The sequence below is a fragment of the Tenrec ecaudatus genome, chromosome 9 (assembly GCF_050624435.1).
Source record: "Tenrec ecaudatus isolate mTenEca1 chromosome 9, mTenEca1.hap1, whole genome shotgun sequence".
Classification (NCBI taxonomy): Eukaryota; Metazoa; Chordata; class Mammalia; order Afrosoricida; family Tenrecidae; genus Tenrec; species Tenrec ecaudatus.
Genome location: NC_134538.1, coordinates 128,850,719 through 128,875,483, shown reverse-complemented (window position 1 = coordinate 128,875,483; position 24,765 = coordinate 128,850,719).

Sequence of the window (24,765 nt, the reverse complement as noted above, 5' to 3'; positions counted from 1 at the left end):
GATATATGAATGGATTTAGAGCCCCCACTTAATTCTAGCTCTAATCTACAAATAATTAGTTATTAAAACATGGCCCTGCTCAATACGTACCCTCATGAAGGAAACATGGAAGGAATGGGTGCTACATTTCACAGTTTTATATGGGTAGGCTCTTCTGATACTCACCATCCAACTAAAAGTAGAAACATAACAAAATTCTTGAAATTCCATGAAATTTCAAATGTTAATTTCTTAAAGAATTACAAACCTCTCACTCAAAATGTCTTTGGAATAAGTGAAAATACACTACTCTCAGTATTTTAAATTTGTGAGTCCTAAACTACTTCAAATCCCTGTGATTCAGGATGCTTTATTATAAATATGCCATATGGATGACAAGTTATTCTCTAATAAAAAAATTAAGATGATACAAAAAAGAAAAAAGTGCATGTTGCAGAATTATTGTCAACATGTAGCCAATTTACCAAAAGAACAAATAACCATAAAACTTATTATTTCAATTATAAACTTTTGATCCCCCAATTAGTTGGCATTCTATTGATCCCCTGAAATTTTATGAAATTTAGCATCATAAATATCCAACTTATTTTGTTAAAATAACAGTACCTTCTTAAAATCAGGTATTCTAAAACATTTAAAAGAGTTAATATTTGCTTTGTTCTTCACAGTGCAGTATACACCCACATCCTGGATATTAACCGAATTTGCAAACACGGAGTCTGACTCTCACTATCAATTTGTGCTAACATAAAACTCTTCTTCATACTGTCTGTAATTATTTCATGCCTCATAAATTCAACTTTGTTACTGTGTATTAATTGACTCATAACTCTTTTAAGTGTTGCCACCCAAATATTGGCCTATATCTTTGTAGCACATTTAGTTATTTAAGCAGGTCTATAATTTCAAGAATAGTATCCCTCCAAATTCTAAATAAATAACAGCTTCTTTGCTCAGAGCTGAGGAAACTCACTTTGCCCTTTCTTCTCGGTACATACTCACCATATAAGGTGGTCGATTTCATCCTGAAATTATAAAATGACTCACTGGATGACCACATTCCCTTGTTCTTTGCCCTTAGCAAGTTTTCAAATGTCATTTAGTCAAAATTAATTTGTCTCCACAGGACGTTTTAACCAGTGACACTGGGGATATATATCCAAGCTTTTCTTCGCTTTTCAAGTTAGCGGGAAATAAATCTGGTGGAGTTATGAAACAATATTTTCTCTTTATATAAAACCAAGTGAAATGAGGAACTCTCCTGTGGATTCACAGCATTCTGATCCGGTTTCCCCGGGCAAGACATGCGTAGCTGTGGGGTGGACCCTAGGGTGAGACCCTGGGGGAGTGTCAAGGAAAGTGATTCTCAGAGGCCGGAAAGTTACTGTGACTCCTCATGAAAGTACCACCGCAGCGCAGTGCCAGGTCTCCCCGAAGTCGGGAGCAGCCGGGGTGCAGCCATCAGGCAGCACTACAAAATCATCTTAAAAAGTAAGAAAATGAGGCTTTGAAAGGTTTCTGATATTGACAAATACACACAGCTAATTGATACGTGATTATAAACGAGAAGCCGGGTTTCTAAGTCTTAGAAAATGGCATTATCCGAGATACTATTTGATCAATTTGATAAACGATCATTTACTTTGCAAAGCTTATATAATTGACATGGACTGAACACGTTCTGCAAATGCGCCACTGTGACAGGAGTTGCTACTTGGGAGGTGATTGAATAGACATCACTACCAAGAGGTTCGTGGGCAAAAGAAAGACACAACTATGTGAATAAATAGATTCAGGGCATTACGTAATGAAATGGGGAAAACAGAGGGGGGAGAACAAAATCAAGAAAGTTTTTCTGCCCTGTTACATATTTCTGATTTTTTTCTTTTTTTAAAAACATTTTATTAGGGGCTCATACAACTCTTATCACCATACATATACATACATCAATTGTATAAAGCACATCTGTACATTCTTTGCCCTAATCATTTTCTTTTTTTTCCTTTTCTTTTTTTACATTTTATCAGGGGCTCATACAACTCTTATCACAATCCATACATATACATACATCAATTGTATAAAGCACATCCGCACATTCCCTGCCCCAATCATTCTCAAAGCATCTGCTCTCCACTTAAGCCCTTTGCATCAGGTCCTCTTTTTTTTCCCCTCTCCCTCCCCGCTCCCCCCTCCCTCATGTGCCCTTGGTAATTTATACATCAGGGAGGAGGTCACTTGTGGATCCTTGTAATCAGTTTCCCATTTCCAAACCACTCACCCTACACTCTCCCAGCCTCGCCCCTCACACCCTTGGTCCTGAAGGTATAATCCACCCTGGATTCCCTGTGCCTCCAGCCCCCATATGCACCAGTGTACAATCTCTGCCCTATCCAGTCCTGCAAGGTAGAATTTGGATCATGGTAGTTGGGGGCCATATTTCTGATTTTATCAAGAGGAGAAATGGAAAGATTCCAATAGTTACATTGTTGTAGAAAGTTTTCTTAGCCAATTTTAGTTAGTGGTTAGCATAGAGATCAAGAAAGAGTCTAGCTGATAGGCTATTGTATGAATAACACAGACATTCAAAGAACAATAGGGGCCAGTATGACACTGGGCAAATCTGCTTCACAAGACCTCTCTTAAAGTATTGAAGAGCAAGGAGGTTACTTTAAGGATTAATGTACACCTGACGAAAGCCAAGGTCTTTTCAATCACCTGAAATGCCTAGGAGCTTTGGACAATGCATAAGTAAGACCAAGAATTGGTGCATTAGACTACAGTGGCTGCAAAGAATATTGAAAGTACCATGAACTGCCAGAAGAATTAGCAAATTTGTCTCAGAAGAACCACAGCCAGAATGTTCCTAGAAGCAAAGATGGCGAGAGATCATATCATGAATGTTGGTCATCTTATGTAGAGAGACCAGTCCCCGGAAAAGGATAAGATGCTTTATAAAGTTAAAAGTCAGTACAAGAGAGGAAGACCCACAATGAGATAGATTGAAACAGTACCTGCAACAATAGCCTCAAACATAACATGTGGGGATGGTACAGGATGAGCTAGTATTTTGTTCTGTCATCCACGAGGTTATTATGACTTGATATCTACTTGACCGTACCTAAAAGCAACACTGCTCAGGCCACTGTAATAAGTATAAGATGACAACAATCGTTAAAACTAATTACCTGGCAAATTTGATAAAAAGGGTTTTTTTAGCTAAAGATTATAATAATAAGCATATGTATTTGTACATATATGTGATATTATTTGTATTTTTTGTACTACTTAACTTATTCACTGACAGCACAAGAGTGAAGACTTTTCCTTCATAGAAGTTGCAAACCTAATAGTTGGGAAGATTTTTAGTACTTTCTGTAATCATACATTTCGAGTTTCAGTTTGTTCTAAACATTGGTAGAATTGAATGAACTAGGCAACTGAGTGATCTGTGTCATATGAAATGTGTCATATGCATATGCTGAACACATGGACATAGAAAACTAATGGCATCTTTTGGGAATGCATTGAATTTGAGGCGTGAATTGTATACTTAGATGGGCTTCCTCTAAGGAGAACAGCAGAATCTGGAGACTGGGCCTAGCCATAAGGATTCAGGAACTCAAAAAGGGGAAACCAAATGTATGGATCTAAATAGAATTTATAGCATTGAGAAGAATTAAAGAAAAGATTAATGTCCCATCAAACATCAATATTAAAGATGACAGCTAAGGCAGGATAAGTGTAGAGTGCCTACAGATTTGGGGCAATGAATGAGGGGACTTCAAACAGTTTGTCAAAAATGGAAATAAAAAATAAATAAAATTTCCTCGATCTTTTGGAAGACCAGATTACAGATTGCAAAGCTCTGCTCGCACAGACCTGCTGGGTGGTGCAGGTTGATGAGCTCTTACTTGACTGCTGAGCACTTAACCAGCGTGTCACCAGGTTTCCTTTCAAACCGAGTTACCCATTGCTGGGGTCACTTCTGACTCCTAACAAAGCTGTCGGGCAGAGTGGAACTGCCCTGTAAGAGTCACAAGGTTGGACTCCTTATGGAAGTAGACTGTCATAGGGTGGACGATGGGTTCAAACAACCAACCTTCAGTTAGCATCCATGTTCTAAATCAGTGTACCACTGGGGCTCCTTCCAAATAGAGACAGTGTCCCCCAAATGTAATTGTCTGCCCAGGATTTATGTGAGATTGGGAATCATAAGTCTGTACTCAAAGAAAAAAAAAAAACCCGCAATAGCCATCGGATGAGTTCCAACTCATGGTGACGCCCTAGAGCAGAATCGAGGTGTTCCTCTGGGTTTCCAAGACCTCACCCCTCTATAGGACTAAGTTAATGATAAGCAGGGCTTTGGTGACCTAAAAAGTAGTGATTGCAGCTAAATGGTAAAAACTTAAGCTATAACATCTTATAAAGAGAACTGAGCTGTTAGTGATTGGGTAGGTGAGATAGGGCTGGCTGGCATGAAGGGGCAGGGAATGCATTAAGTCTACTCTTTCAGAGGAAGTATCTCTAAAAAGGAACTCCTGGAGTTGATTCCACCTCATTGACAGCCTTATCTAGTAAAGAAAGGAGGGCAAAATTAGAAAATATGGCCTGGTTGGAAAGGCTGATAAAAATAGAAAGAGAGAAAGAGAGAAGTGAGATGTTCCATTATAATATTAGCATACAAAATTCACAAATTGTTTGAATTAAAAGGTATGTTGGAAGGCAATTCTAAACTGGTCGCAAACAAAATTAAGCCCAAAGAGACACAGGGATGTAGATAAATGACCACTGGTCAGACATTGCTATTGCTGAGAGCACGCCAGTATGTCCTCCTAAATGTGAAAGTAGAATTTCAATTAGTGTGCTCATTCTCAATGGGAATGAATGTGCAGATCAGAAGCTGTACAGAATATTATAGAATGTAATTTGTAGGAAAAGAAAACATATTCTAAAAATGGTGTTCAACTAATTTTAAAGGACCACAACTGTAATAATGCTGTTTTCCTTTTTACAGTTTCTGTTCTGTATGGTTCTTTCACTCTCTTGGTCTTACGTTGTTTTGAAAACTTTTTTGTCTTTCAAGTGTATTTCTACAGAGCAATGACTTTTATTCCTAGATCAATTTCCTTTTCTCTAAAGAGCCCCTGATTCTTTAAAAATTTCCATCTAAAAGAAATGCATTTGGAAAGCATCAGAAATTTGGAAGCATAGATTTTTATTCAAATCCTGTTATTTCCATAACAGTTTTGCTACCCACTATGCCTGAACAGGAAAATTAGTAATGATTTATATGCACTATATCCTAAAATATTTGAACAAGTACCAAGTATTAAAAACTCCCTCTCTTCCATGAGGTCTATTCTGACTCATAGTGACACTTTAGGGCAAGGAAAACCTGGTAAATTTCAACACTCTTAATTCTTACTAGAGGAGAAAGCCTCATCTTTCTCCTATGGAGTAGCCAGTGGGCTTGGATTGCTGCCCTTGTGGTTAGAAGCCCAACATGTAACCACGACACTACATAGGGTTCAATGTATAAAGTATTAGTAACTCTGAAAAACAGGAAAGCCAGAGATTGGATGGCCCAAGAATAGACTCATGATCTGTCTGCTTTGCAATCTCTGGGTGATCCATATAGTTAGTGTGCTCTACTGCTAACCAAAATGGTTGAAGGTTCAAGTTCACACAAATGGATTTTAGAAGGAAGACTTTGTGATCTATTCTAAGACATGAGTCTGCTGGAATACGGTTCTACTGTCTTTCACCATGTGGTGGGACCGGCTCAGCAGCCTCTGGTTGCTTTCTTCTGCAGTGCTACCAGACCAGCAGCTAGCTCCAGACATGGATCTTGAAAAATGTCAGTGGAAAAAAAAATGTTTTTAAGATGCACCGAAGAATAGAGTGCTAATGTGTGCATCAGAATTGTAGCTAATACACTTAGCAACATTTTCGCAAAATCTGGCTGGTTTGATGGTTGATTGTTTATTACTAGTACAAAAATTTAGAAATGTCATTGTATAAAGAGGTTAACTAAAAAATTTGACAATTTGAACCCTGATAGGCCATTTGGTGAGAGAAAGATGTAGCAATCTGCTTCCATAAACATGACAACCTTTGTTCTCTTCTGCCGGGACAGTCAGTATGAATTGGAATTAAGTCTAGCGAAGTGGGTTTGGGGTTGGCTTTCTTTCTCTGTTTGGTCACTATTAACGCTCGTTCCTGTCTGCCCAGGGCAGCGGCTGGGTAGAATTCTTTTGTTTGCTTCTCTTCCTTTAGCTTTTATTCCAGTTTCTTAAGATCCCTCAGGTTAGTACCTCCTTATATTCAAATAACAATCCCGTGTGGACAGTAATTTAGAAAGCCACCCTATTTATTAGCTACAATTCCTAGATATCACCATTTAACTCGTATACTAAATGTTCTTCCATGGTATTAATAGTTTTTAAAATGGTAGGAAACAGAATTAGTCAAATAGAGACCAAAAGTTTGTGAGAAAGTTATTGAGAATAGGTGCCCATAAAATGAAGGGGAAAAAGAGGGGGGTGTTGACTGGATATGCTTGAAAATTATGTTGTAATCTGAACTCTTCAAGGAAATATGTTCATTAAGTTTACATCAAATAAATGGATTTTAAAGTTGTCCTGTATCCCCCAAATCATAAATCTCACTTATTCACTGCCACCGAGCCAGTGACAACTCATAGAGGGTCCTATAGGACAGGGCAGAACTGCATGCGTTTCCAAAACTACAGCTATTTGAATGAAGGCAAGCATGTCTTTCTCTGGCAAATCACTTATAAGTAATATTTTTTAATTGAAAAATATAGGCAGGAGTAAATTTGCACAGATTTTTAATATTGTATTCTTTCTAGCCTGTAGACTTTTAAAGACTGTAATGCGTCTAATAGTTAACAAGATAAGCATTGCATTACAATGTGGTTCTGCTGATATGAGAGGTGAGAGAGCCCCGCAATAACATGTAAAGAAAAGATTAATGTTTCAATCATCCTGATAAACTCTTCATGGGTCACATAACAATTTCTCTACATTTTTCAAATATAGGCTGTAAGTCGTTGTGCTTGGAAACCTTGGAATTGATTAAATGGAGAGCACGAAAGACAATTAAATTTTTTATATGATCCTAGGGAATACAGAAGCAATGTGGCTTTTACACACCAAATAAAAGAAAGCTGGAAGAAATGAAACAATACTTGCGTAAGTCAATATTATACATTATAGCATTCTTCTCCATAATGATAACAGCATAAAAGAGGGCTCATACAGTAGAAGTTCAAGGTTTAAGGTAGAAAAGAATACTATTCTGACTTCCTTTTTTTAAATGTGATTTATGAAAAAATATTTCAATCTCATTATTAAAAACTTGCTCAAATTGTATTATACAGCTTGTTGAAGTGTACAGCTTGTACCTGACTGGTACCACCTGAAAGGAAACCACAACTGAATAAGCAAGGGAGATTTTTATCTTCTCTAATAAAGTCTGGAATAGGTTGAACTGATTTTGTCTCTGAACTTCTTTACATTTAATGCGATCCTGTTTGCACAGAGAGTTTCCTTTGGTATGCTAATCAGGTCACATTAACGGATGCTAGTACTCGGCCTAAATACAGTGGGGTCCCTTACTCGGGGAGACAGACCCAGGTAGGCATTGCTGAGGGACCAAGGAACTCGAAGGGCTGCCACTAGAGAAGGTATGGACGCACCTGAGGTCGTGAGTTCGACTCTCAGCTTCCAGAAATGTGAAATCATAAGTTTCTGTTCTCTGAAGTCGCCACTTGCGGTGTTATTATTTAGTACTGCAGGACTAACAAAGTCAAAGTCAGATACCACGAATGGCACGAGGGCAGTCATAAAGCAGTTCACAGGATGAAATGAGGTAACAGAAGTTAATTACATTCTTAATGCTAAAAAGCCTTTCCCTTTTTATTTGATTTTTGAAGACAAGTAGCAATGATTGCAGCCTATCATGATTTCTGTTCCAGGTACTGATTAAATATTCCAGATAACACCATTATTTCAATCTCTCTCAATATTAAGATAACCAGAGTTATTTATTTTTAAGTGCCCCTAGACTGTGGGTCATACATAGGTACAGAGAATTTTTAACATAGAACCAAGCATTTTCAGTTTGCACAAACCTTTAAAGTGTGTACTGATCATGTGACATCGAATGCACCCACTGTATGATAGATATAAGGCTGAGTTCCATTCTAATCACGATGCAGAAGGATCTATTCCGTCCCTAAGAGCAACCAACGTAATTCTAACAAAAGCCTGAAGTTTTCTTCAATTCCCTCCCACTAAGCCATTTTAAAAGGGAGCAGGTGTAGTTTCCATACGCTATTTACAAGGACCTGTGACTTATTAGGCAGGGATTTTAAAAAGGACAGTAGGCACGTTGTCATAGCTATGGGAGGTGGTGATTATGAAAAGGACATGGAGGATAACTAGCGCATTCTGAATAAATTAGTAGACATCAGCTCTTCCTCCACTTACGCACCGACAAGATCTGTGAGCACATCGTTGTACCTGAGTATCTGCACACAGCAATGGCCTTCCAGAGCCGCCCGCGGCAAAAGGAGGTGGCTGGGAACACACACACTCTTGGTGCCAGTACATTTGCTGGCAAGTGACAGTACATCCCTAGCCCTCCGTCCTGCCCACCTTCCATTCTTTCCCACAAGGGAAACGCCGTGCCTGATTCAGAGCTGACCGTGGAGTAGAAATCCAGATGTACATAAGGAAGGACAGATAAAAGGAAGCCATTTCAAGGACATTCAGTCCATCACCAGAAATGTATCAGCTATCTGATTTTCATGCTAGTGGGTCGGTCAGCAGTTCAAATGTACCAGCTGCTGTGCAGGAGAAACATGGGGCTGTATTCTCCTACAGAGACTCAAAAGTCTTCAAAACCCGAAGACGCAGTTCTGCTGGGTTTTGTAGTCCACTCAGTGGCAGTGAGTTTGGTTTGAGTTTGATAAATAGGAGTGTCCTGAGACTATGCAGTGACTTCACAGTTACTGAAGGTTGTTGTGCTAAGAATTTGCATTGTAGCCAGAGCTCTCCTACATCGCTCTACTGATCGGCCCAAGACTCTGAATTTTCATGCATAATTACCAACCTCATAACCACACGTCTATCACATTAATGATTCTCTTTGGGTCTTAGTAAAAAAAAGAAAATATTTCTTTGTTTGTATTTCTAGTTGTTGTTAGTAAATGGTAGAAGAAGAAAGGCTGAAATATGTTGTATCTTCACTGATTCATAGTTAGACTCCTTTACAATTGACTTCTACCCGGTGCACCAATTTAACTACGCAAGGGAATTTGCCTATAGTAAGAGAAACACATTTTGCAATGATATACAATTTTCAAATTAGTATGACTATAACTCTCTTTATGAAGTAAATGCTCACGTTAGTGGGGGGGGGGTCAGATTAAGGAGTGAGAAGGTAAAGGAAAGGATGACCAATAGAAAAATTTAAAAAACAAAAACCAAACATGTGAATCTGGTTTTCCTCTAGTCCTCGTTTCCTTTGAAATGGCTTCCATTGAATTTTGCTTCAAAATACTCACACAGCACTATCGTCCATCATGCCGGAGCCCTGGGGGTGTAGGGCTAAAGAGTTGAGCATAGTTGGCCGTTGGAAACCACTAGGCATCCTACTCCCGTAAGCAGTTATGGTGTCAAGGACCACAGAGCGTGGCTGTAAGTCAGCATTGACTCACAGCAGTGAGGTTTCGTTGTTGTTTTTATTATGTATATCATATGTTTACATTTTATGAATCATAGTTAATTATAATTTTTCACTCTTCCCCACTATCTCATTTGACTATTTAGAGCATTAAGGAAAATTTGAAATTCAGCAAAGATCATGAAATGATAATTTCTCACGTTGTCATTGATAAGAATGAAGAAAAGTGATGTTCCTTCCAATATTGCTTCCAGTATTTTGACATTTAAAAACGATAGCATTGCAAAAATATTTTCTCACTCTTTTAAACCCCAGAGATGAGAACTATTGCAAGCTCACATGGACTTTACCGAGATATTTGATCTCATAATTCATTGTGTATGATTATTCTGTTATGTAGTTTATACTGTTGTAAATATTGCAATGATTTTTTATTTTAAATAATTTTGTTTTATATAATATTTATCTACAAAGATCTACTTTGCACATGGGAACTTCTCTTTGGTATTCCATAACACAAACATTTTAAAAAGAGGAAGAAGAAATGATGGCTCAAGCTATTAGAGGAACATAGGTCTTTCTTTGGAGGGGCGTCTGGGTAGATTCAAATTGCCAACCTTCATGTAGTCACTAAGCACCTCTTCATCCTAGGCATCGCTGGCATTAACAGTTCACCAAACACAATGACTGATAGTCCCACTATAGGGCAGCATAGAAGTGCCCTGTGACTTTCCAAGATGGTAACTTTTTACAGAGTAAAAATCCTTGTCTGCCTCTTGCTGGGCTGGCTGGTGGTTTCGAACTGCTGATCTAGAAGTTAGCAGCTCAAATTGTAACTACTATGCCACCAGGGCTACATGGTATGAACTTACCACATCTAAAAATGTTATTATTTTTCATAGGCATATGGGTTGCATCTAATTTTTCTTGCAAATAACCTATTGATGTGTATTTTGTATATCTACCTCTTAGTGTACAAGTGCAAGAATTTATTTGGACTAAATCCTTAGCTGAAACACTTCTGTGTAATTTCTATGCTGGTGTTTTAAGTTTTACTGAGCACAGGCAGATGTCTTAAAATTACTGAGCACAGGCAGATGTCTTAAAATTAAATTTGCAACTTGCTTATTGTGTAAGAATACATTGTCTTCAGTATCTTTGCATACATATTCCTACTACCATCTATTACTTTCTAACATCACATGTTTGCACTCTAAGAAGGGGACAATTCGTTGTTGCTTCAGTTTATAATACGCAAATGAGGATTGAGATTGAGCTCCTTTCTGAGTAGTGACCATTCATTTTTGTCAATCTTTCATTAATATCATTGCCCCAACTTTTAATTGGATTGTTTATTGTTCCTCCTTACTTACCTATCATTTATATATCCTGAATATTAATATAGGATCCCTGGTGGTACAGTGGTTACATGTTGGGCTGGGATCCTCAGTTTTGGTAGTTCAAACCAACAGTAGCTCTGCAGGAGGAAGACTGCGCTTTCCACCCTTGTAAACGATTACAGTTTCAGAAACCCACGGTGGGGTCTCTATGAGTCAGCTTTGACACAGTATCAGTGAGTTTAGTTTGGAATACTAATATATGAAACGATTTTAAAATATCTACCCTTTACTTGTTTGTTAACAATAAGCTATGAGTCATCCCCTTCCCCCTATTATATTTTAATTTTCCCGAGATCTAATTGATAGAAACTAAAAATTGCCCCCCACACAAGATGCATACAGTTGAAGAAAAGTTCCTAGTGCATATCTCTAGCTCTCCCCTGCCTTGGCCCCGGGACTCTGGAAACCACTGACGGTTTTGCTCTCTGTCCCTGTACTTTTGTCATTTCCAAAAAGCCACAGAAATATAAAGATATTCATAGGATGTGCAACCTTTGGCTTTAGCTTCTTTCGATTGAAATAAATGTTTGAGATTCATTCACATCACATGTATCAGTAGGTAATATATTTTTTCAGTTCTATAAAGAATTTTATTGTCTGCATATACCTAAAATTGTTTATTCCATTCTTCAGTTGAAGGGCATTTGGGAAGCTTCCACTTTGGAGTAATGAAACTACTTTTAGAATTCATGCAGAGGTTTATATGTACACATATATATTTATGTCTCTTGTAGAAATACATCAAAATATGCTGCTACTGAGTGATATAGTAAGTATATGTTTCAGTTTATAAGAAACTGCATCCTTTTTTCCCATAGTCACCATTCTTTTGCATCAACAAAATATGAGTATTCAAATTGTTCTTTATTTTTGCCAGTGCTTCTTCACATTTTTGTCTATTTTAAAGGTAGATATTCAATTCTAGGTAAAAGAGAGGGGCAGCTAAGGAAAGGGAACCATCAAGGAGATGAGCTGCCGCCATGACTACCACAATGGGCTGAAGAACCGGAACAACGGTACGGAGGGCCCAGGACCGTGTAGGAGTTTGCTCCATCATGCAAGTGGTTGCTATGGGCAGGAACTGACTCAATGGAAACCAACACTAGCATTAATGTCTTTAATCTGTCCTGAGGTTATGTTGGAGTATATAGCTGATTTAAGGATGGAGCTCATGTTTTATATATGGATATACACTTATTAGAATGATAACGACTTGCCGAGACTGCTTTCTCTATTGAATTGCTCTCGCACTTCTATTAAAAATCAGAGGATGGGGGCAGGCACAGTGTGCGGGTAGAGAAATGGGTGGGGGACAAAAAAAGTGGGTGGGTTAACATGGAAAAATAAACACATAGATAAGTAAAATAAAATAACACCCTCCATATTCCTTACCCCTCAGACATCAATGATTACTTGAGGGGCTAAAATAAAAAAATTAAAAAACCATTGACCGCTAACCTGTGCATCCCTTTATGAGCTTCCAAAATTGTTTCACCTCTCTCTGTCTTATATTTTACCATTACCAGGCTGCGATGTTACTATCTTTATCCAAGATTCACTGTCATCCAACCAAGTCTGACTCATAGAAACCCTAGATGGAGTTGCCGAAGGCTTTGAAGTGGTACCTTCATTTCTATCCAGCGCAGCGGCTGGGGCATCTGAGGAGCCAGCTAGAAGCTAGCAGCCCAAAGCCATGAGGTTGATTCTGATGGGAAGCAGCCATGTGGGATAGAGACGAACTGCTCCTAAGGGTTTCCAAGATCATGACTCTTTAAAGGAGTAGAAAACCTCCTCTTTTCCCCTTAGAGAGGCTCATAATTCCAAACTGCTTACCTTGCCCCTTGTAGTTAGCAGCCCAGCCCTGACATCATCCTATGTCATCAGGGACCATAGGCTCTTAAAACCTAGTAAGAGAAAACCTTGCCAGTAGATTGAGAAAGAAAAAAAAAAGAAGATAAAATACAACTCTTAAATGTTGATAGTATGAAAAATCATTTCTACTGAGTCAATTCCTACCTGTAGGGCCCTTATAGACCAGAGTATCCCCTCCAATAGGTGCCCAAGAGGGTCCTATCGGGCCCTTATAGACCAGAGTATCCCCTTCAATAGGTGCCCAAGAGGGTCGTAGAACTGTGGAAATGCCCCTTCTTTCTCTTGATGGGGCTAGTGGACTAGAACTTCTGACCTTTCAGGTAGTAGCCCAACACGAAACCCACTTAGACAGTAAGGTTCCTAAAGCAACCCTACTTTGTTCAATTCTTTTCCAGGTTCACAAATGTCTTTCCTATGCTCCTAAGTTTTCAATTTTATTTAAATTTATTTATATGTGCCTTTAACTGAGGATGCTTTTCCTTTGCTTGTTTATTTGTATTTTGTTTTCTCTCTTTTCCCACTTTCCATTGTCTGTTGAAGTTTACTTTGTTTTTGGATATTTTTTTAATTCTGTTCCATCTGTCGATATGTCTAAACATCACATCAACTGAATTGTTTAAAAGACTAGATTATTACAGTTTTTAAGGAAGTTTTAAGATCAGGCAGTTTAAGTCTTCTTTTCAAACATTTCATTATTCTTCGTCCTTGGCATTTTCATCTAAATGTTAGAATTAAAATGTTAATTTATTGATAACATTTATGTGATTGTTATTAAAAACAGCACTTCTCTAAGTACTTTGAGATATTTAAAGTACATATTCAGACTTCCATTTTATTTTCCAAGATGGCTCATTTCTTTTTATTATGGCTTAATTTTGACAGGTAAAACATTTGTCACTATTGTTGTTTATACCAAGATCTCCATGTTTAAGGCTTCAAAAGATCCCAAAATGTCCTAATCTGGAAAATCTAATTGTTTTCTGATATTGCTTCAGAACTTCAAAGGCAATCATGAAAATATCCAGGTAAAATTAACTCCAATTTAATGTTTACAATAAGCATCGAGCATGTTGCTGTGGTTATGTGTTATCACGTGGGTTCCTACCCATCAAGACACTATTCACAACAGAACCAAACGACGCCCCGTCTTGCACCATGCTCACATTGTGTCTAAGCGTGAGCCCATTGTTCCAGCAAGGGTGTCAATCCATCTCCTTGGGGGCATTTCTCTTCTTCACTGCCCCTCCATGGTACCACCCTTCTCCAAGGACTGGCCTCTTTTGACCATCTGTCCAAAGTTTGTAAGATGAAGTTTTGCCATCCTTGTCTCTAAGGAGCACTCTGGTTGACTTCTTCGAAGACAGATCCGAGTGTCCTTTAGTAGTCCATGGTGCTTTTAATATTCTTCGCCAGCACCACATTTCAAACGCACCGATTCTCCTTTGGGCTTCCTGATTAAGTGTGCAACTTTCACACACGTATGAGACAAGGGGAAATCGCCTGATGGGTCAAGTACACCTTAGTCTTCAAATGAACACTTTTGCTTTTCAAGGCTACAAAGAGGTTTGTGCAGCAGGTTTATCTAATGCCACAAGTCTTTTGATCAATTGGCCGCTGCCCCGTGAGCACAGAGTGTGGATCCTGCAAGACAAGATCCTTGACAACTTCAACTTCTTCTCCGTTTTATCACGATGTTACCTCTTGGTCCAGTTGGGCGGATTGCCCAACTAGGAAACAGATACATGGACTTACAGAATGTGGGTTCCATATTTCGGGTTCAAATTGTTTTATATCTTCTGTGCATGCTCTTCTGTTCCTTCTTAGCTTTTATGTGAACATATTGCAGCATTGGCCTTCGGGCACCAATATCTAGGAATCTGGGAAGTAACTCAAACTATCAAAAGCAGCAGGCACAGGCAAGTGACTCATGTTTCACAGAACTCGTGAAAACAAAGGGAAACAACATGCAGACAACAAATATAAATGAGAGGTTGCATCACTTTTAGAAACATTGCTTTTAATTTATGTTCATGTTTAATATTATTTTAATACTTGTATTTCATATTTTGTTTAAATGAGAGTATCTTCAGAGTATACAGCACTGTCCTTAAGACATTCTAGTTCATCACATTCACAAGTACCTCCATCCTACGAAAACTCAAAGAATACAAACTTCACTAAAAATATGCTGATGTTATTTTGATGCTTAAATCAGTGATCGTGTAAAGAATTCATATCTCAGGATAACTAAAAATTAATTCAGGCTACAAGGTGGAAAATATTTCATAAAGTATTTTTAAAATTATAGCAGAAACTATTTCTATTTTATTGATTTAAAAATTGTATCAATATTTCCAATATATATGATAAGAATTGCATATCATCGTGGCCAATGGGCCTCAAAGTTTAGTAAGCCTGAGAATTACTAAGAGAATGATTAGTTGCTATTAACTGAGTTCCGATTCCGTTTGTGTGGTGGGACTTCAAATGTGCAGTATTTGTCGTGCATGATAACTGAGTTCCGATTCCGTTTGCCTGGTGGGACTTCAAATGTGCAGTATTTGTCACGCATGATACTGCCACGGCTGCTGCTCTGGGTTTACTCATAGTTGACCACTGACCTATATTGCTCACTGCTTTGTTGTGGGGGAAGAAAAGAGGAGTGATTGTAAGGTGATGATATTCATTTAGTCCGCTGGGAAACAACATCTCCAGTTTCATTATAAAAATTATATTCAAAAATAAAGTACAGATGATATGTGAGCAATAGCTATTTGGTCTGTTTTATATGTACTCACTTGGCTAAAAATATTGACATTTTAATTTCAAGTGAGCCTGCATTTGTTTTGCAATAGCTGTTGTCTAAAAGCAATTAAGTTGATTAAATAGCATTGCGTTTTTAATAAGGAGTTTAGTAGGAGTAGTGTTATTTTTACATCCTATCTTATGGATCCTAGTTGATGCTTTGAATCTTTTTCAAATCAATTTTATGTACTCTGCACATTTTTACAAAGTAGATTATATGTAAACTATACCTTGAATAACGTACTCTAAGAGCTGAGAACAGACAGAAAAGGTAAATGCATTTTGAAGAAGCCAAAGCAAAAGTGATACATGAATAAAGGGCCACACAAACCAGAATTCGTCTTGCATTTATCAGGCATGTGGTACGCAGGTGAACCTGTGGTATATTGTCCCTTAGGTCAAGTATCTACTTAGAATTTTTATAGACTTTTTAATGACTTGGGCAACTACTGAAATTAAATATTATCCTTTCTTTACATTCTTATTTTAATTTCAAATTATTATGAGTTTGTTTTATGTTCCAAGTTAACTTTGACTTAAGAATGTATAGACCAATAAAGACATAGTTACTAACCTTGAATAACACAATTTCATATTAATAAATTATATTCCCTTAAATAAATAAGATATGGTTTATTTTATATTTTATAATGTTTCATTTTGCATTTTACATGTACATTTTGTGATCATTCTTTTTTTAATAATCATTTTATTGAGGGCTAGCACACAATCTTATCACAATCCAAACAAAATTCCATTGTATGTCAAGCACATTTGTACATTTGTTATATTCTCAAAATTTATCATTCTCATTCTCAAAATATTTTCTTTCTACTTGAACCCTTGGTGTCAGCCCCTCATCTTTCCCCCATCCTAACTGCTCCCCTGTCCCTCATGTACTCTTGATAATTTATGTTATTATTATTTTGTCATATCGTACACTGCCCATAGTCTCCCTTCACCTACTTTTCTGTTGTCCATCCCCCAGAGAGGAGGTTATATGTAGATCCTTATAATCAGCACCCCCTTTTTTCCACAACCTCTCTCCACCTTCCCGGTATCACCATTCTCATCACTGGTCCTGAAGGGATCATCTGTCCTGGATTCCATGTGTTTCTGGTTCCTATCTGTTACAGTGTACAGCCTCTGGTCTAGCCAGACTTGTAAGGTAGACCTGAGATCATAATAGTGGGTGGGAAGGAAGCATTTAGGAACTAGAGGAAAATTGTATGTTTCATCATTGCTACACTGCACCCTGACTAGCTCACCTCCTCCCCGCAACCCTTCCATAAGTGGATATCCCAGTTGGGCTTTGGGTCCCAGTAGGCTTTGGGTCCCCAGTCCGCACTCCCTCTCCTTCACAATGATATGATCTTTTATTCTTTGATGCCTGATACCTGATCTCTTCAACACCTCATGATGTGATTTTCTTTTTTTTTCATCACCTTTTTGTATTAATAAATCTTTTTATTGGGGCTCATACAACTCTTATCACAATCCATACATACATCAATTGAGCAAAGCACCCTTATACATTCATTACCCTCCTCATTCTCAAAATTTGCCTTCCACTTGGGTTCTTGGAATCAGCTTGGTTTCCTTTTTTCCCTCCCCCTCCCTCCCAGGTTCCCCCTTCCCCCTTAATAGTTTATAAATAATTATTTTATCTTATCTTACACTGCCCGGCATCTCCCCTCACCCACCTTACCATTTCCCATCTCCCAGAGAGGAGGTTACACATAGATCCCCAAGATCGGTTCTCCCTTTCTATACCCCCTTCCCACCCGGTGTCGCCACTCCCACCGCAGGTCCTGAGGGGTTCATCCATCCTAGATTCCCTGTGTTTCCAGATCCCTGCTGCACCGCTGTACATCCTCTGGTCTAACCAGGTTCACAAGGTAGAATTGGGGTCATGATAATTGGAAGGGCAGGAAGCATTCAAGAACTAGAGGAAGATTGTGAGTTTCATTGTTGCTACACTGAACCCTGAGTGACTCATCTCCTCCCCAGTACCCCTTTGCAAGTGATGTCCTGTCCGGAGCCATAAGGCCGGCCATTACTTGGAATTCATTAGCCTGAGTCAGCCTACAGCACTGCAGCTGTGTTTGACATACTTATCTTGCCAGACATAGATAAGGAAGTCTCTATCTGTCTGCACGATTCTGTTCTATGGTCACTATTACTGGAATGAATTCTGCTCAAACCTTGGGTAAACATGTGTGTAATGATTATATATAAACATCTGCATCCTGATTCCCCCACTATTGTTCTCAGGGAAACATCTGCGGCTTGTTTCTCTTTCACTGGCCTATATAAGCTATAATTTTCCACTCAATAAACAGGACTTGATCAGGATACTGTCTTGTCCTCATTCTCCGTGCCTCTTGTACCCTCCCAATCCCCACTCTCTCCTCCAGGATCCACGTTGAATGTCCCGCGGGACGGGACAATGTCCAGCTGTCTACAGATGGGCATTGGGTCCCCAACACGCACTCCCCCTCATTTGCGGTGATGTGATCCACCCCCTGCATTTGTTGTTTGAGACCTGGTCTCCTCTGCTCTTCACGATCATACATGTTGGTGTGCTGCTTCCATGTGGGCTTTGTTGCTTCTGGGCTAGATGGCCGCTTGTTTGCTTTCAAGCCTTTACGTCCCCAGATGCTATATCTCTCAATAGCCAGGCACCATCAGCCTTCTTCACCACACTTGCTTATGCACACTTTCGTCTTCAGAGATTATGTGAGGAAGGTGATCACACAAATATTGTTTTTGTTCCTTGGTGTCTGCTACCTGGTCCATTCAACACCTTGTATTTGCTTAGGCTGTGTGCTTCTTCTCTGTGGGTTTTGTTGCTTCCGAGCTAGATGGCCTCTTGTTTGCCTTCAAGCCTTTAAGACCCTAGATGCTATATCTTTTTGATAGCTGGGCACCATCAGCTTTCTTCACCATGTTTGCGTACACACATGTCTGTCTTCAGTGATCATGTCGGGAAGGTGGGTATCATGGAATGACCGTTTAGCTGGGCAAGGTGCTATTGTATTGAAGAAGTGTGCATGAAGAGGCCCAATGTCCACCTGCTATCCTACTACTGAACATATAAATATATGCACATAGGTCTATTTCCCCCATAATCATAAATATATTTACATATGTACATGTTTGTATTTAGGCTTCTCTGTATGTAATTTGCCTCCTACTCCTTCCATTTCCTTACGCTTTCCTCCCATCCCACTACCATGTTCAGCCTTCATTCTGGTTTCAGTAATTCCTCTGTTACCTTGCCCTTGGTCACTCCCTACCAGTCCTCCCATCCCCTCCCTCCACTGGTTTTGAACCACTCGTTGTTCCCTTGTCCCTGTGTTGGCCAACACCTCCTCCCTTCCCCTACCTCCCACACTCTCATGTCCCTCTGGGACCGTTGGTCCTGTTATTTTCTTCTCTCATTGTTTGTCCAGCCTATCTTGTCTAGGTGGACCTGCTGATATAGTAATATGTGCATACAAATTCAGATGACTTTGACAGCACCCAAGTGGCACATAAGAACATGACTTCAGCAGCAGCAACACCGACACGCTGATAGGCAAAAAAGCCACTAACATACAAAATTTACAACGTAAAAAAAAAAGAAAAGACAAAACAAAAAGATAGCATAAAAAGAAAAAAAATTGCTAGTAGTTCAAGGTCTAAAATTTCACATTCACTTTAGTGAATAGATTGATAGCATGAACAATTTTAGGTAGATATCATTTTCTCCAGAATTTGGAAAATATATCTTTATAATGTTCTCATTTCCAAAATATTTCAGAAGTTCCAGGCTATCAGTGTGTTTATCCTTTATAAAACTAGTGGTTACTTTATTGAGCTATAATTAACATACCATACAATTCAATAGTTTGATCAGATCCAGATGGATTGTGTAATCATCATAACTCAGTATATCTCCTGTAATAAGATTAAAAGGAAGCTAAAAAGATGAAATTTTATCTCAACTATTAACAGCAAAATAAGAATTTGTAATATTCAACAGAGGTAAGGGGTCATTTGGGGATGAGAAACTATATATGGGGGCTGGGCTAATTGCTTTCCTTGTTACTATACTCTAAAATACATTGGATCAACTAATTCTATGAGCCTTAATTTGTAATCATATACCTCTTATAAGATTAAAGCACTCTTTATAGCATATGTCTAAGTAATAGCTAATATGAAATGTGTTATCATTCTAAGCAGGATCTTTAATAATAGTTTATTTTTATCTTTTTTGGTGTAAGTGCTTAAGCATATTTATTATATTTCTATAAAAATGTGTGGTTATTGGACTCAGACAAATAGCTCATAAGTTTCAAGTTCAAAATTTTGTGGAATTATAGTAATAAGATAGACAAGAAAGTTCATTTTCATACTGCCTGATATTCTAGGCATGGGGAGAAAAAGCAGTAACATTTCTTTTAGCAAAACAGTTATATGAAACTTATGATTGATAACAAAATTTTAACTTATGCATCAATCCATTACTCTGAACTATTATCTACTGATCTTAAAAAAAAGAGTTAATCACTGTTCAAGACCATTGTTTAATAAAACCAAAAAATGTTCTTGCTCCATCACAAAGCAAGAAAGTACCGCATGTTGTTGTTAGGTTCTATCAAGTGCACTGTGACTCCTGTCACCCCTGGATACAAGGGAACAACCCACTGTACTACCCTGCACTATCCTTACACTTGCTGTTATGGTTAAGGTCCCTGTGGCGACCTTGGTGTCACACCATGTTGACAGTCATCTTCTTTTTAGATACCTTCTATTTTACCACGCATGATGTCCTTCCCCAGAGACTGGTCTCTCCTGACAACATGCCCAAAGTATGTGAGACAGTCATGTCAGTCTTACTTCTAAGGAGCATTCTAGTAGTACTTCTTCCAAGACAGATTTATTTGTTCTTTTGGCAGCCCATGGCACGTTCACGATTCTTCACCAGCTCCATAATTAAAATGCACCGATTCTACGTTGGTGGTTTTTATTCCATACCCAATTTTCACATGGAGATGAGCATGTGGAGGTTGCCATAGCTTGGGTCAGGCACACCTTCATCCTTAAAGTGGCAGCCTTACTCTATGATGTTTAGAGGTCTGTGCAGCAGACGACTCCGGTGCGACACTTCATGTGATTCCTGGACTGCTGTGCTCACAAGAATTGATTGTGGCTCTAAACCAGATGAAACCCTTGACAAATTCAGTCTTTTCTCCATTTATCATGATGCTACTTATTGATCCAGTTGTGAGGATTTTGAATTTAAATTCCTTTTACTTTAAGTTGTAAGCTTTACTGAATGCTACAGTCTTGATTTTTATGAAAAAATGAAAGTGTAGTTAGGATATATTTTTATCAATTTTCAAAAAATAGCAAAATAATATGCAAAAATAAATATTGTGTGGAATTAAATCCATGCCTTACATTCCACCAAGAAAACAATTGTACTAATATATTGATGAGGAAGTTTGTGTGAAGGAGACAATAAATAAGATGGATGAATGTTAGATGATGAAAAGTCTTATGGAGAAACTAAGGTACTGCAGGGGAGAAGTTAAATTTATTTCAAAATATTTTAATGAAAACTATGAAACATAACAATATATGAAAATTAGAAATACCTGCACATAAGTTAGAGAAAATGACCGACTTTCTTCAGTAAGTCCAAGAATGAAAAAAGGAAAAAGCGGAAACAAAATCTAACATTGTATGTGGGACATGATAATCAGGGCATTTCCCAACACCTTTTAAGTGAGTAAACTTTTATTTTTGCCAAAGTAATTTTATAAAATATTCAGCAACTCATATGACGAACATTTTCAAAGCATAAAATTGGATAAAAATGAAGCATGCCTCGTAATCATGATTGCTTAATGGATGCCTACTAGAGTATTTGAGTTGAGACTTGTGTTGGGTTCATTTGGTTCATATTCCTTTGAATAAATATTTTTAAATGATTACCTCTGTAATGATAGATCATACTAGATGACTGTAAACAATTATTATGTCCCGTCTAGCAATGATTCCTGATATCATATTTTCTAATTCTGGGCACGATACTGGTGGCCATAATACCATTTTGGAGAGAGTTCTCTGCTATACTAATGGGAAGTGTATAAGACAAAGGTCTCTAGAGAAACAGCACCAGGACACTTGTGATTAGAATGAAGTTCCAGGACCATCAGAAGAGCTCATTCCTCATCTCTATCTGAAGAGCCAGGAGCCCAAACCCAAGACACCAGAGACTGTGGCACGGATGCTCTGGGACAGAGCAAGAAGAGCAGTACCAGGACTGGGAGATGATGAGATGGAGTGACAGGCAGGATTCCTGAGCCAGAAAAGCAGAGGCAGAAGCAGAGGACTAGGTTGCTGGCTGAAGAGAGGTGTTGCTCTGGACCAATGACTGCACCCTTGTTGTTTATTGATCTTGACTCTTAATAACCTGTCATCTCCCCTATTAAACCCTCTTAAGAGCTAGTATTGTCTGCTGTGAGTTCTATATAGTTATTGCAAGGAACTACTGAACCTAGCATAGATGTAGAACAGTCAAGAATACAACTTAGTTGCACAATTGGCAAAGCAGGATGGAATGTGCAGGCATGGCCAACCTCTGCCTCAAGGCAAAAGGTCATAAAGAAGATAGAAAAACAAAAAAGAGATCAAAGTAGATGTCATAAAAGATTCAGAAATTTGCTCTTGAACACAGAATAACTAAAAAAAATAATGATGATGTGAAAGAACTGAACAGAAAATTCAAGGGCAGCTTAGAAAAAGCAACTAAAGTGCTATGCAAAGAGCTGGAGTGTCAAAACCATAAAGCAAGGACATGGTCTGCGTACGTTAAAGCTGAAATAACTGAAAGAAAAAAATCAGCCCTCGCGTTGCAATAATGAAAGACTTGCACAGACAAAATCTTGACCAATGCTAGAAGCATCAAATGAGGATGGAAGGATTGCAGAGTCTCAAATAATTGGCCTGAATCCAACATCTTCAAGAGGTCGCATGTGATCAAGAAGTGATGGTCCTGAAGGAGGAAGGCGAAGCAGCCCTGAAGGCATGAGTGAAACCAAGGCGACAGGCACTGAGAGAATGCCTGTGTAAACCTTTTAGCAAGTGACAAAGCACCAGAAACATTCACTAGGTTCCAACTGACTGCAAAAAATGCAGGTTGTACCCATTCCATAGGAAGGTGACCTATCAGAATGCATAAATTATTGAGTAATATCGTGAACAGTACATGGAAAGAAAATATTGCTGAAGATTACACAAAATATTTGCAACCTTACATCAAAAGGGAGCTGGTAGGGATTCGTGGTAGAGTCACAAGAGGATATAGAACCAGGGATAAATAACATAGCCAGCATCAGACAGACCCTGACTGAAAGGAGAGATTGCCAGAAAGAGGGTTATTTGTGTTTGATTGATTACATGGTATGAATCCTATAGAGAGCATTAGCAAGGATGGGAGGTTCAGAATGCTTCATTGTGATTATGAAGAATATGTATATAGGTCAGAGGCAACACTTTGACCAGAACAAGGGAATGCTAGGTAGCTTAAAATCAGGAAAGGCACCTGTCTGGGTTCTCTCCTCTCATCGTATTCATTCAATCTGCATGCAGAGATGTAGGACTGGGTGAATAAGAAAGTGGGATCATAATTGCATGAAGGCTTATTAACAGTCTCTAATATGTAGAAGACACACCCTTGCTACCTGAAAGACAAGAGCAATTGACAAAATTGTTGATAAAGGTAAGGGATTACAGTTTTCAATAAAGATTGCAACTCAATGTAAAGAAACCAAAATGTTCACAACTTGACCAATAAATAACATCATGAGTAAAGGAAAAAAATTAAAGCTGTCAATTAATGCTCTTAAAGCAGCAACCAAAAAATGAAATTGGACAATTTTTCTACACAGAACTTTTTAAGGCATTGATTAGCAAGAATTTCATTTTGAGGATGAAAGGGTACCTTACAGAAACTGTGGTATATGTTATTACCTCATATGCATATGAAAGTTGAGCAATGAATTAGGAAATCTGAAGAATCAATGCATTTGATTTGTGATGCTGATGAAGAGTATTGAAAATATCATAGACTGACCAAAGAACAAATAAATCTGTCTGGAAGGATAGCCATAGTCTACCTTACAAGAGAAGTTGGTGAGAATTAGTCTCACATACTTTGGACATGTTGACAGGAGATATCAGTCCTTACATGCAGGTGTCATGCTTTGTAAAGTAGGACACTGAGAATGAGGAAGCCTCTTGGCAAGAAGGATTAACACAGTGGCTACAATGAAACAATTGGCTCAACTCTAATTACAACCGTGAGAATGGAACAATGTTATGTTCTTATGTACATAGGGTGGATATGATTCAGAACAACATTAATGTCATATGCAAGTCATTCTAATAGAACAGCAGTTCTCAACCTGTGGGTCGTGACCCCTTTGGGAGTTAAACAACCCTTTCACGGGGTCGTCAATTCATAAGAGTAGCAAAATTACAGGTATGAAGTAGCAATTAAAATAATTTTGTGGTTGGGGGCCACCACTACATGAGGAACTGTATTAAAGGGCCGCAGCATTAGGAAAGTTGAGAACTGTAGTAGAACAAGCTGAACTAAATGGTTTTCTATCAGAAACGGAGTGTTTCCGTTTTGTATCCTGTATGTACCTATTCAGCTTGTTTGTGGGACGCTTACCAAGGAATCCCAGAAGCTGGGCCACACGAAGAAGAATGCAGCTTCAGAACCAGAGGAAAGCTCACAATATGCGGGCAATATGCGGATGACATGACCTTGCTTACTGACAAAGGAATTGATGAAGATCAAAAACTACAGATATCCTTGATTATAAGCTGCAGCGCAAGGTACGCAAAACACAAATATGCGTAGTCATAGCAATAAGCAACATTATGATAACTAAAGAAATCATTGAAGCTGTCA